The sequence below is a fragment of the Tribolium castaneum genome, unplaced genomic scaffold (genome assembly GCF_031307605.1).
Source record: "Tribolium castaneum strain GA2 unplaced genomic scaffold, icTriCast1.1 ptg000066l, whole genome shotgun sequence".
NCBI classification, from domain to species: domain Eukaryota; kingdom Metazoa; phylum Arthropoda; class Insecta; order Coleoptera; family Tenebrionidae; genus Tribolium; species Tribolium castaneum.
The window spans coordinates 27,501-37,500 of NW_026986663.1; the positions used below are offsets into that span (position 1 = coordinate 27,501).

General features: G+C 39.8%; 3 non-coding genes across 3 annotated transcripts in view; all 3 read right to left on the reverse strand.

The window, feature by feature from the left end:
- Positions 1-756, reverse strand: part of LOC135267643 (large subunit ribosomal RNA) — a 4,037-nt gene extending 3,281 nt beyond the window's left edge. The window contains exon 1 of the ribosomal RNA XR_010336039.1: positions 1-756. This exon is cut by the window's left edge and continues 3,281 nt beyond it. This is a non-coding gene — a ribosomal RNA (large subunit ribosomal RNA).
- A 476-nt stretch (positions 757-1,232) lies between these two features.
- On the reverse strand, positions 1,233-1,389 carry LOC135267648 (5.8S ribosomal RNA). The gene has a single exon (XR_010336044.1). It is a non-coding gene; the product is annotated as a 5.8S ribosomal RNA (ribosomal RNA).
- Positions 1,390-3,429: 2,040 nt separating this feature from the next.
- Positions 3,430-5,352, reverse strand: LOC135267638 (small subunit ribosomal RNA). Its single transcript, XR_010336034.1, has one exon. It is a non-coding gene; the product is annotated as a small subunit ribosomal RNA (ribosomal RNA).
- Positions 5,353-10,000: the final 4,648 nt, after the last annotated feature.

Here is a 10,000-nt window from a genome sequence, read left to right on the forward strand (position 1 = left end):
TCATAAACGAACGCGCTTGCCAATGGTCGGACGCTAACTGTGTAGCGGCCCGGCGCCATATGCATACCTTCGAGCGAGTCGACCGGGAAACACCGCGGGTTCGTCCGAAACGGCGAACCGTTCGAACGGGCTCCACCGCGGGCCTTAGATCGACACCCAAAGGATCGCGACGTCCTACTGGGGGAGAAGTGCACGCGTTCGACTTCGGTTCGCATAAACAAAAGGCGCGAACGACGCGTACGCCGTTCGTCGCATGATCATTTAGCGCCGCTATCGAGTCACGCTGAATCTCCCCTTTCGACCTTTCGGGTTTCTCAGGTTTACCCCTGAACGGTTTCACGTACTATTGAACTCTCTCTTCAAAGTTCTTTTCAACTTTCCCTCACGGTACTTGTTCGCTATCGGTCTCGTGGTCATATTTAGCCTTAGATGGAGTTTACCACCCACTTAGGGCTGCACTCTCAAGCAACCCGACTCTGAGGAGAGATCCTCCCGTTATCGGCAACGGTCACTACGGGCCTGGCACCCTCTATGGGCTGTGGCCCCGTTCAAGATGGACTTGGACGCGTCGCACAATCTCGGGATGACGGATCCTCCCTAACACCACATTTCCCGGCGTCCGGTTTCGGCCGCGGGATTCAGTGCTGGGCTTTTTCCTGTTCGCTCGCCGCTACTAAGGAAATCCTAGTTAGTTTCTTTTCCTCCGCTTAATAATATGCTTAAATTCAGCGGGTAGTCTCACCTGCTCTGAGGTCGCAAATATAAATTTGCCTTTATTTTGTCAGACGATAATTACACGTATTCCGTTTATATGGCTGCCTCCAAACAATTTCAAACATCGATCTGACGTCGTTGCGAGAATGTTGTTGTTGTTAATTATAGTGCATAAAATATGCATATAAACAACTTTAACGTCTCGGACACGACGATCGCTTCGTTCGAAATTTAAGCGTTGTGGCTGCTTTTTAATATCGGACGTGCTACGTCTAAACCAACTTGTACCAACAAACTAATAAGAATGTCAGCCGCTATTGCGTTTTAGGATGCCGCGTTATTATTTATATTGTTTTTATTGTTGTCTACGTTGCATAATATTTTATTATGACAACCGACAATCAATTAACAATTATAGTAACGCGTCATATTTGCACCCAACACGCTCCGACGTAATTGTCTACACAACATTGTGCGCTGTGTTTAAGACAAAAACCGAGCAGTCTTTGAAATTGACACGACCCTCAGCCAGGAGTGGTCCGGGAACAGTATATCCGAGGACCGCAATGTGCGTTCGAAATGTCGATGTTCATGTGTCCTGCAGTTCACAAGTTGACGCGCAATTAGCTGCGTTCTTCATCGACCCACGAGCCAAGTGATCCACCGTTCAGGGTAATCTTTTCAAACAAATTTAAAATATTATTACATAACGCACCGTTCCACATCGAAATCGTTTCATCATCACACAACAACAAAAATAACTACTTAAGGTTATTACAATTGTGATGTATATGTGAGAAACGGACCAATCGAAAGAAACGTTCGGCGTTATATTTTATAATATTTTATTTAATTAAAGTGGCATTTGTTTCTACTTATCGAAAAGAGTATGCAGTTATAGTTTAAGTTTACATAAAGAATAACCCGATGATATTAACGTTTTATAAATACGTATATATATCTATTAGGTTTTTTTTCTCTATCAACTTTGTCTATAAAACTCTGCTCCTTTTGCGATAAGCATTATGTATATTTATTAAATAGAAAATATGTCGAAAAACCAGACGTTTTCTTCAAACAAACGCCACAGCTACAAACTTAATCACAACAATATTTACCAAACAATACAATTGTAGGGTGTTTTGTGTGATACGTCGTTTGGTGGGCATTCTAAGAACGTCCGTCGACATAAAAACGAATCAAAAGAAAAGCACAGGCAGTGCAAAACGTTCCTTCGTCAGTCGGGCGTATATCATTTAAAACCCACAGAATCTAAAAAAGTTAATAAACTTTTTTATTTAGATTCCTACGGTTCGTCGCGTCGTTAAAGTAAATTATTACTTCGACGCATGCGGAACCCAGGTACCCGAAAACCGTAAGCCTAAGCGTTTTTTTCCAAACATCACTCACTATCGATAAAGTAAATTGATTTTATGTATTTATAAATGTGCGTTTGTATGTATAGTAGTATAGTAGTAGTATATTTTGTTATTGGTTGTTTCGAGCTTTTTATTGTTATAAAACGTTTTTGTAGTCTTGTACATAAAGTACAGACGAATAGACAGCCCCTTTTATTTATTAATAAACTCCAACCATTTACAAATTAAATTACAACTACAACATCTCTTTTACACATTAATTATACACCATCTTTATTTTCTTTTTTCCGAAGCGAATACGATGAAGAAAATACGCAAAGACTGGCTTACAAAACCGTAAGCCTAAGCGTTTATTTTTCAAACATCACTCACCATCGGTTAAGTAAAATGATGGTATGTATAAATGTGTATTTGTATGTACAGTAGCGTATTAATTTTGTTGTTGGTTGTTTCGAGTTTATTTATTATTATGGTTTGTATGTATAAAGTTTTAGTCTTGTACATAAAGTACAGACGAATAGACAGCCCCTTTTATTTATTAATAAACTCCAACCATTTACAAATTAAATTACAACTACAACATCTCTTTTACACATTAATTATACACCATCTTTATTTTCTTTTTTCCGAAGCGAATACGATGAAGAAAATACGCAAAGACTGGCTTACAAAACCGTAAGCCTAAGCGTTTATTTTTCAAACATCACTCACCATCGGTTAAGTAAAATGATGGTATGTATAAATGTGTATTTGTATGTACAGTAGCGTATTAATTTTGTTGTTGGTTGTTTCGAGTTTATTTATTATTATGGTTTGTATGTATAAAGTTTTAGTCGTGTACATAAAGTACGATCGTATTGGCAGACACCATTATTATTCATTCATTCATTCTTGTTTGTTATTATAAATAACTCCAACCATATACAAATACTACAACAACAACAACAACATCTCTTGCACATTAATTATACACCACCACTGTGTATTAGTACTTTTTTTCGAAGCGAATACGATGATGGAAATACGCTAAGACCGGCACTGCGAAAGCAATAATAAAACGTTAGCACATAACCATCTTTCGACAATATTGATTCGTGTTAATGTTCGAAAAAATTCTTTGAAAACGTCGTTTACTTATAAAATAAATCGAAAAACGTAACAACAGATCCGCTTAATGCAAGACGACCCGTTGTTGCTTTTCCGTTCGACGCATAATAAAGAATTTTGTATGAGAATTGATCATCATACGAATAGTGTATGTATGTGTGTTTTTTGTTGATCAGCACAGACAAAATGTGTGTGTATGTGTGACAACTAAACAACAACATTTACACGTTAATGATCCTTCCGCAGGTTCACCTACGGAAACCTTGTTACGACTTTTACTTCCTCTAAATGATCAAGTTTGGTCATCTTCCCAGCAACATCGGCAACGTCGAAACGCCACCGCGCACCGGTCCGAAGACCTCACTAAATCATTCAATCGGTAGTAGCGACGGGCGGTGTGTACAAAGGGCAGGGACGTAATCAACGCGAGCTTATGACTCGCGCTTACTGGGAATTCCTCGTTCATGGGGAACAATTGCAAGCCCCAATCCCTAGCACGAAGGAGGTTCAGCGGGTTACCCGGACCGCTCGGTCAGGGAGGACACGCTGATTCCTTCAGTGTAGCGCGCGTGCGGCCCAGAACATCTAAGGGCATCACAGACCTGTTATTGCTCAATCTCGTGCGGCTAGAAGCCGCCTGTCCCTCTAAGAAGAATTGTTTGTACGCCGACAGTAAAAACCGCACATAGAGACCGGGCGAACCCGGCTCCAGCCGGCATTTGGGATGTCGAAATACGCCTATTTAGCAGGCTAGAGTCTCGTTCGTTATCGGAATTAACCAGACAAATCGCTCCACCAACTAAGAACGGCCATGCACCACCACCCACCGAATCAAGAAAGAGCTCTCAATCTGTCAATCCTTCCGGTGTCCGGGCCTGGTGAGGTTTCCCGTGTTGAGTCAAATTAAGCCGCAGGCTCCACTCCTGGTGGTGCCCTTCCGTCAATTCCTTTAAGTTTCAGCTTTGCAACCATACTTCCCCCGGAACCCAAAAGCTTTGGTTTCCCGGAAGCTGCCCGCCGAGTCATCGGAGGAACGTCGGCGGATCGCTAGCTGGCATCGTTTATGGTTAGAACTAGGGCGGTATCTGATCGCCTTCGAACCTCTAACTTTCGTTCTTGATCAATGAAAGCGTTTTTGGCAAATGCTTTCGCTTCTGTCCGTCTTGCGACGATCCAAGAATTTCACCTCTAACGTCGCAATACGAATGCCCCCATCCGTTCCTATTAATCATTACCTCGGGGTTCCGAAAACCAACAAAATAGAACCGAGGTCCTATTCCATTATTCCATGCACACAGTATTCAGGCGAAGTTTTAGCCTGCTTTAAGCACTCTAATTTGTTCAAAGTAAACGTGCCGGCCCACCTCGACACTCAATGAAGAGCACCGCGGCGGGATTGAGTTGGGCCGCCCTCTCGAGCTAAGCCCACCGGCAGGACGTCCCGCGAAACGCCAGTTAACACCGCGAACGATGAACCGGCGGCGCGGGACACAAATTCGACTACGAGCTTTTTAACCGCAACAACTTTAATATACGCTATTGGAGCTGGAATTACCGCGGCTGCTGGCACCAGACTTGCCCTCCAATTGATCCTCGTTAAAGGGTTTAGAGTGTACTCATTCCGATTACGGGGCCTCGGATGAGTCCCGTATCGTTATTTTTCGTCACTACCTCCCCGTGCCGGGAGTGGGTAATTTGCGCGCCTGCTGCCTTCCTTGGATGTGGTAGCCGTTTCTCAGGCTCCCTCTCCGGAATCGAACCCTGATTCCCCGTTACCCGTTACAACCATGGTAGGCGCAGAACCTACCATCGACAGTTGATAAGGCAGACATTTGAAAGATGCGTCGCCGGTGCGAGACCGTGCGATCAGCGTAAAGTTATTCAGATTCACCAAGTTGTACGATGACGGCGAAACCGCCACCGATTGGTTTTGATCTAATAAAAGCGCTCCTTCCGTCTCCGGTCGGAGCTCTGTTTGCATGTATTAGCTCTAGAATTACCACAGTTATCCAAGTAAATGTGGGTACGATCTAAGGAACCATAACTGATTTAATGAGCCTTTCGCGGTTTCACCTTAATTTGGCTTGTACTGAGACATGCATGGCTTAATCTTTGAGACAAGCATATGACTACTGGCAGGATCAACCAGGGAACTGTGTTTTTGTGTTTTTTGAGACAGACGAGAGAATAAAATACTCATCATCATCGTTTATAAAGATGAAGAATATGCGCGTTTGTGCGAAACAATCTAACATATAAGAAAGTAACGCCACGCTGTTTCTTCTTTTCTTCGTACGATATAGAGATAAATGTATCGTCATCATCGTCGTCGTAGTCGTTAAACACCACAACACATATATCGGTCAATAAAGGCATAATAATAATATTTATAATATTATTTTTTACCTTTGCCGATTTAAAAGTTCAAACATTCTCTTCACTCTTCGCAAGATTGAATGCGACGTGAATTTATGAAATTCTTTCGAATCCATAAACGTTACGAATATTATATAAATATTCTCGCTCGGATATTAGAGAGTTGACGCATTTATTATTTTTGTTTGTTTAAATCACAAACATTTGTTAGTTCAACAAAGTTTGATTGCATAAGGACCGCCAACGTAAGAGAATACGTTTTGCCGCATCCGCAATCTCGCTGTGGGGAACTGGGCGAGCCACAAAATCACAAAATAAAGCAATCTCGCAAGCAAAGCCCTATTCGAATTCGATAGCGGAAATGTGCAATAAACGTCGATAAATTGGAAGCAAATGCAGAACGTATACATAATCGGTCGTTTTGTCGTCGTCATTTATGATAAACTTCGACTAAACCGTTACACCGTTCATATCGCCTCACTCAACGCATCGACACACACCACTACCATATGTATACCAGCGCGACACCGATCGAGGCAGCCGCTCGGTATTGGATGTGCGCACCGCTCCACTGACATAGCTCCACAGGCGACGTCTACCGAAGCGCACAGCTCTATAACTATAAGGCATACACACAAAAGGGAGAAAATATTTTAAATATTGATAATATTAAAAAGTCATATTTTATATTTAAACCATTATAAAATTTAATTATAAAAACGTTTGTTTTAAAAAAAATAATTAATTAATAAAAACAAAATTATTTTAAGCGCCGTACTTCGTAAACGTCGTACTTCGTTCGTCGTATGTGCAAAGTCAAATGAATGCTGTAGTTAGTCGCAGTTGGAACGTCTGAATGTCGTACAACGTAACAATAATTTTGAGTGCCCTAATGTGTAGACGTCGTACTTCGCGAACGTCGCACTTCGTAAACGACGTACTTCGTGAACGTCGCACTTCGTAAACGACGTACCTCGTGAACGTCGCACTTCGTAAACGACGTACTTCGTAAACGTCGCACTTCGTAAACGACGTACTTCGTGAACGTCGTACTTCGTAAAGGTTATGCAATATTAATACACATTTGGTGTATTGCAAGTTGCATTTTAATAAATATTATGCATTTTTATGTTTTAATTTAATATCTAGGCCAAAATACTATGTTTATTTAATTGTTAAATGTGTACGTTTATTTATAGATACGTAATTTACATCAAAATTTGTTTTTTTTTTATTATATGCAAACTACAAATAAAACATTTAATATTTTTAAACGTCGTACTTCGTGTAAGTTATGCAATATTGATACAAATTTAGTGTATTGCGGGTCGCAATAATATTAATTTATATTTGAACGTAGTACTTCGTGAAGGTTATGCAACATCAGTACACATTAAGTGTATTGCAGGTTGCATTATTATTAATTTATGTTTTCTCACTTTTTACCTTCATATAAAAAAAAATTTAATATTTTTGGACGTCGTACTTCGTAACAGTTATGCAATATTGATGCACATCTGTTGTGCTGCGGGTTGCATTTTATAAATTTAATGTATTCTTATGATTTACTTTAATGTCTAGGCAAAAAAACATTTTTGATTAGTTGCTGAATGTTTACATTTATTTACAGATACGTAACTTGCAAAAAAATTTGCTGTTTTTTTATTATATACAACACAAATAAAATTCTTTAATATTCTTGAACGTCGTACTTCGTGTAGGTTATGCAATATTGATACAAATTTAGTGTATTGCGAGTCACAATAATATTAATTTATACTTGAACGTAGTACTTCGTAAAGGTTATGCAAGATCAGTACATATTAAGTGTATTGCAGGTTGCATTATTATTAATTTATGTTTTCTCACTTTTAACCTCAATATAAAAAAAAATTAATATTTTTGGACGTCGTACTTCGTGAAGGTTATGCAATATTAATGCACATCTAGTGTGCTGCGGGTTGCATTTTATAAATTTAATGTATTTTTATGTTTTACTTTAATATCTAGGCAAAAAAAACAATTTTGATTAGTTGCTAAATGTTTACATTTATTTACAGATACGTAATTTGCAAAAAAATTTGCTGTTTTTTCATTATATACAACACAAATAAAATTCTTTAGTATTCTTGAACGTCGTACTTCGTGTAGGTTATGCAATTTTAATACACAATTAGTGTATTGTGGGTTGCATTATTATTATTTATTGTTTACGTTTTACTTCATCACTTTGTGAACGTCGTACTTCGTTTGTACTATGAACGCTGCATTTCGTCGCAGTCGGCAGCACGTGCGAATAAACGTCGTACAAGAAAATCACGATTTTGAGTGCCGTACTTCGCAAACGTCGTACTTCGTCTATACTATGTACAAAGTCAAGTGAACGCTAAACCTCGTCGCAGTCGACAGCGCGTGCAAATAAACGTCGTACAAGAAAATCACGATTTTGAGTGCCGTACTTCGCTAACGTCGTACTTCGTCTGTACTATGTACAAAGTCAAATGAACGCTAAACTTCGTCGCAGTCGACAGCAAGTGCAAATAAACGTCGTACAAGAAAATCATGATTTTGAGTGTCGTACTTCGCAAACGTCGTACTTCGTTTGTACTATGTACAAAGTCAAATGAACGCTAAACTTCGTCGCAGTCGACAGCAAGTGCAAATAAACGTCGTACAAGAAAATCATGATTTTGAGTGCCGTACTTCGCAAACGTCGTACTTCGTCTGTACTATGTACAAAGTCAATTGAACGCTGTACTTCGTCGCAGTCGGAAGCAACTGCAAATAAACGTCTTACAAGAAAATCATGATTTTGAGTGCCGTACTTCGCAAACGTCGTACTTCGTCTGTACTATGTACAAAGTCAATTGAACGCTGTACTTCGTCGCAGTCGAAAGCAACTGCAAATAAACGTCTTACAAGAAAATCATGATTTTGAGTGCCGTACTTCGCAAACGTCGTACTTCGTCTGTACTATGTACAAAGTCAATTGAACGCTGTACTTCGTCGCAGTCGGAAGCAACTGCAAATAAACGTCTTACAAGAAAATCATGATTTTGAGTGCCGTACTTCGCAAACGTCGTACTTCGTCTGTACTATGCACAAAGTCAATTGAACGCTGTACTCCGTCGCAGTCGGCAGCACGTGCAAATAAACGTCGTACAAGAAAATCACGATTTTGAGTGCCGTACTTCGAAAACGTCGTACTTCGTCTGTACTATGTACAAAGTCAAATGAACGCTTAACTTCGTCGCAGTCGACAGCACGTGCAAATAAACGTCGTACAAGAAAATCACGATTTTGAGTGCCGTACTTCGCAAACGTCGTACTTCGTCTGTACTATGTACAAAGTCAATTGAACGCTGTACTCCGTCGCAGTCGGCAGGACGTGCAAATAAACGTCGTACATGAAAATCACGATTTTGAGTGCCGTACTTCGCAAACGTCGTACTTCGTCTGTACTATGTACAAAGTCAAATGAACGCTGCATTTCGTCGCAGTCAGAAACAAAGCAAACGTCGTGCAATGAAACAATAATTTTGAGTGCTGCATTTGTAAACAAAGCAAACGTCGTGCAATGAAACAATAATTTTGAGTGCTGCATTTGTGAGCGCCGTACTTCGTTTGTTACTTTATGGTCACATGAACGTCGTATTTCATCACACAGAGCACCATATTTAATGCACTTAAATGAACGTTGTACTTCGTACAAGTTAGGCAATATTAATACACATTTGGTGTATTGCGGGTTGCATTATTAATTTACAAAAATAGCTATGATTTTATATACAACTAAAAATAATTCATAATATTTAAACGTCGTACTTCGTAACAGTAATACAATATTTAAACAAATGTAGTACTTCTTGAATATAGGCAATTTTCATACACGTTTACTGTGAAACCAGTTGCGTTACAATTAAAGTATACGTAGTACTTCGTGGTTTTAGGCAACTTTAGCGCGCGTTTTGTGTAATGTTGGTTGCATACCTTTAAACAAAATGATTGTGTCATTACTATTTTACCACATGAGCAATCGTGACTTTATTATATGCAGTAGTTATTAAGCAGTGAATGGTGCAAGGCGAGCGCTATGTGCTAGGCGAGAGCTATGTGCTAGGCGAGAGCTATGTGCTAGGCGAGAGCTATGTGCTAGGCGAGAGCTATGTGCTAGGCGAGAGCTATGTGCTAGGCGAGAGCTATGTGCTAGGCGAGAGCTATGTGCTAAGTCCGTAGAACGAAGTATGTCGTTCGAATAAATTTGCTGGCTTTCTTCTACTCTTCCTCCTCTCTCTCTCTCTCTCTCTCTTTATCATCTATCTTCTTTTCCTTTTAATTTCTTTCTTTCTCTCTGTCTCTTTCTCTTTCTCTTTCTCTTTCTCTTTCTCTTTCTTTCCTCTCTCTTGTATTATTCATCTCTGACT